At 36.5% G+C, this 4,092-nt stretch overlaps 1 long non-coding RNA gene across 1 annotated transcript; it reads right to left on the bottom strand.

Moving 5' to 3' along the window:
- Positions 1 to 248: 248 nt before the first annotated feature.
- LOC145784632 (uncharacterized) lies at positions 249 to 3,880 on the bottom strand. The gene is made up of 3 exons (XR_014291025.1): positions 3,780 to 3,880; positions 1,442 to 1,524; positions 249 to 1,002 (listed from the first exon to the last, which is right to left on the bottom strand). It is a non-coding gene; the product is annotated as an uncharacterized LOC145784632 (long non-coding RNA).
- Between the last annotated feature and the right edge of the window lie 212 nt (positions 3,881 to 4,092).

The raw sequence follows: 4,092 nt of genomic DNA, 5'->3' as shown, positions 1-4,092 counted from the left end.
ACCTTTGGCAACACCAGCCTAATGTATTTTTTTTATGATGTAACGCTGCAAACCCACCCCAACGTGTAATTCTTTTATTCGATTTTTGCCAGTACCAGTAGCCTACCTCTTTTGTAACAGCCTAGCATACGCTCACAAACTATGACAGAACATTTTCCACGGCGACGGTATTCAGCGGAGTTCGATGTCTAAGCTGCCTTGTGAGTCCGAATTACTGTTCTGGCGTTTAAAAATTCTGGACAAGACCACCGACTATAACATAGTTTGTAATAACGAAATAGCCCGACACCTTTAGGCTAGCAATAGAAACATGTGCCGATGTTGCCGCACATCTAAGTTAGCCTAAACGTACTGGTAATTAAAATCCAACTGAACTTTCGCAAGCATGCACTTGTTCATGTCTGGCCTATAAAATACTTGAATAAGTGTACATGGGCATTTCATTAATCAAATAATTACAACTAGGCAAATTTACTTCCTCAATGTTACTAGCCATGTGTGGGCCCAACATGTTTAGTTGTTTACTAAGTTTCGAAATAAAAAGAATGACCAAAGTTAACAACTTATGATGTACAGGCTGCATGTAAGCTTACACAAGCTGCTTACAGTGCAGTCTGCATGCAGTGGGGGGGCCCTGGGCTTTACTTCTGCTTAGAAGAAAAGTTACAGTAATTTAATGGAGTACGACATTCAGTTGTTTTGGAACACTGTTAACTAAATCCAGCGATAAATGCCCCCTTCCTCTGCATACACCACTGGCTGCTCAAATGGAGTTTATATAGAATAAACAATGTCCATACAGTATGCCAGAGTTGTTGCCAACATGAAATACATTTGCTCTCTGCATTCGAGAAGTATCACAAAGAATAATGCCGCAACTCCTTTGCAAATCAAAGATACTGCTCGAGGCTAGTCACCAAGAGCTAAACACTGGTCAGGATGGAAATGGTTTGAAGTTGATCACAGCAGAACTAAATCTTTGCAATCCAGGAAGTGTTGATTCTAGAAAATTAGAAAATCAAATGTGGTAATGCTCAACGTAGTATATTTCATAAAATACTGTGCTAGATCATAGGACATTGTTTTTCAAAATTTATGGCTAGAATCATGTTTCACAGTGATCTTCCATCTCCTATATAACACAAGAGATGGCTTGGTTATCACTTGGTTTATTTTATCATTTTTTGCAGAATGAAATCAATATGATCAATTGACATCATATTTGCCAATGAATAGGCCAATTGTCAATAGATGGACTAGAAATACGGTAATAGGTTATGAAAATGTTTAAAAGAAATTACTTTTAGTTACATGTTGTTGCACAGCTAAGTTCAGTCTATATTTGTAAGCGAAAAAACAAAACTATACGAAACAAAAACCATTCGCAAAAGAATGGCAACAAAACACTATCAGGCAGCCGCCTAAGTATATAATTACATACCTTGATGTTGGCCATACTAGGACTACAGGACATCAATATGACACCGGCCCTTTTGATGTAATGATTTGAGAATGGCTTTTAGCCTAAAAACACAAATTAAGCATTTCTATAATTAAGAAAGGTTGATTTGCAGTTTAAACCCCAACTTATAGATAATTTGTCAGATCCTTTACAAATAGCTCAGACTGTCACGAAGACCATGTAATTTCATAAGCTATAACCACATCAATGGGTTCAGCTATTTCTAGCTTCTGATGTAGAGGTTAAGTAGCATAATAATACATAAGTATCTTCATTGCATAACTGTAACGGAGCAGCTTTTGTCTGCTTGTCACTTTAGGATAAAGCTTGTTTATTGCCGCTTTCTGCACCCAGTTCCATAGCATAATCAGTGTCTGCGTGCACAGTCTAATGGGTTAGCACTTTACTTCGATGCAGTTCAGAAACTCCTTCTTTTTGCAAATTAGATTCAAATTTTAGAAAATGGTTGAAGCACTGAGTAAATCTATTTAAAAAATAAATAACTTAAAATGTAGATACTAAAGTCAAGCAGACATTTTAAAAACTAAACTGTCTATTTTCAGTGCTATATATTATGGAAGTGGCTGCATTTACGGCACCGTAAATACAGCTGTTCCATGCCTTTTTTTTAATCTTTACATTGCTCTTACTGCGCATGTGCGCTGTTGCTGGAAAAAAAGTGCGTATATAACTTCTAAATTCAACTGTTTTTGCCAAGTGAATCAGAGGCGCGTGCGATGTTTGTCTGGCTTGTACTCACAAGGATATGAGTTCGATTCCACCGAAAGGTAATTTTCTTTTTTGAACTCAATTTTAACCCGAAGTGACTCAATCGTTTGGCTACGCATTTTTGTGGCCGTTCAGTTTAGTTTGTTTTTAGTTCTGACCATCACAACGAAAAAACAGTATATGACAAACATAACAGAGGTATAGAAAAAGGTAGAAGCGACAAAACGTGGACATTATAGCGTGTATGATAGCAAAGCAGGACAATCAGTTTAAAATATGGCACGGTGGTAACAACTAAAAAGTTTATATTCCATGCTTTTTTAGAAGGTAGAAGCAACAAAACGCGGAGAATATAGCGTGCATGATACCAAAGCAGGACAATCAGTTTGAAATATGGCACGGTCGTAACCGTGGCGTTGTCGTAACACCTTAACAATTTTTTTTTTTAATTTAAAACAAAAAGAAAAAATAGGTAGTGAGTTTTTTTCTTTAACAATTAAAATGAGTAAAAAAAAAATTCTAAACTTATAAAAAAATTTTTAAACTGATTGTCCTGCTTTGCTATCATACACGCTATAACGTCCGAGTTTTGTCGCTTCTACCTTTTTCTATACCTCTGTTATGTTTGTTATATAGGCTACTGTTTTTTCGTTGTGATGGTCAGAACTAAAAACAAACTAAGCTCAACAGCCACAAAAATACATAGCCTAACGATCAAAAAAAAAAAACCTTTTGGAGGAATCGAACTCATATCCTTGCGAGTACAAGCCAGACAAACATCGCACGCGCCTCTGATTCACTTGGCAAAAACAGTTGAATTTATCCCATGCGTTTATCCCATTTATCCCATGCGCTACTCAATCAGTTGAACATAATAGTCGAATTTAGAACTTATATAGGCACTCTTCTTGTCTTTTGCTTTGAAAGAGAAAAAGAAAGAAGTGCCCTATATAGTGACGTCATGACCGGTCAAATAGTGTTTCAGATTCAAAGACCGGCGCCGGTCAAATAGCCACTGCCCTGAACTGCTATAAATGGGAACACTAATTGCAACATGATGCTACCACAGTTGTGCATCAGGTACCGGTATAATTATGATTTGAGTACTCATTTTACATTTTCTAAATTTTCATGTTGAGTATCAAAGTACCATATAACTGCTTTCTTGCTCCAACTAAATTTATAACAAAAGCTGAACATACCATAAAATACAACAAAAACTTCTTCGACAACTCCAGCTTCACATTTGTAGTGTTTCTCGTAATAAGTTGCAGCTCAGGTCAGGCGCGGATTTATGGGGGGGGCCCAGGGGGCCCGGGCCCCCCCCGAAATTTTGTGAAAAATTGTAGAAATTGTATGTTTCCGCATCAAATGGTTTGATAAGCTTCTAAACAGCTGATATTAGTCCCTCGGCATCACAATTGATGAAAATAGTTCTTTTAATGTCTATTTTATAGCATATCGTGTATGTCGTAGTATCATTGTTCATATCTGTTTAGCCTTTTCTTTCTTTTTAATTGATTTTTAAATTTTCTGGCCCCCCCCGAAAAAAACTCTTAGATTCGCGCCTGGCTCAGGTGGTCCTTACTTTTTCTTATCTTTTTTTTTTACAATTCCACGGTCCTTGCAGTTCCACGCTCAAAACCAAAAGGAAATTAAGTTTTAAAATTTTTTAAGCAAGACCTCGTCTTGAAAAGAAAAAAGCTAAGCTAGAGTTGCCAGATTTTTCTCAATTCATTGTTAAAAAAATGTGAACTAGACGTGAGTTAACTTCCCTCAGTCGACGGTTGAAACAAAAATTTTTTTTTATTAAAACATAACACAGTGCTTTGAAATTTTTGAGCGAAGTAATAAATCATGCACCTCATTGATAAAAATTGTTCTTTGTGGCACAAAATCAA

This window comes from Aplidium turbinatum, chromosome 15 (genome assembly GCF_918807975.1).
Source record: "Aplidium turbinatum chromosome 15, kaAplTurb1.1, whole genome shotgun sequence".
Lineage (NCBI taxonomy): Eukaryota > Metazoa > Chordata > Ascidiacea > Aplousobranchia > Polyclinidae > Aplidium > Aplidium turbinatum.
Note: the sequence above shows the minus strand (reverse complement) of the source record. Positions and strands in the feature narration are given on the sequence as shown.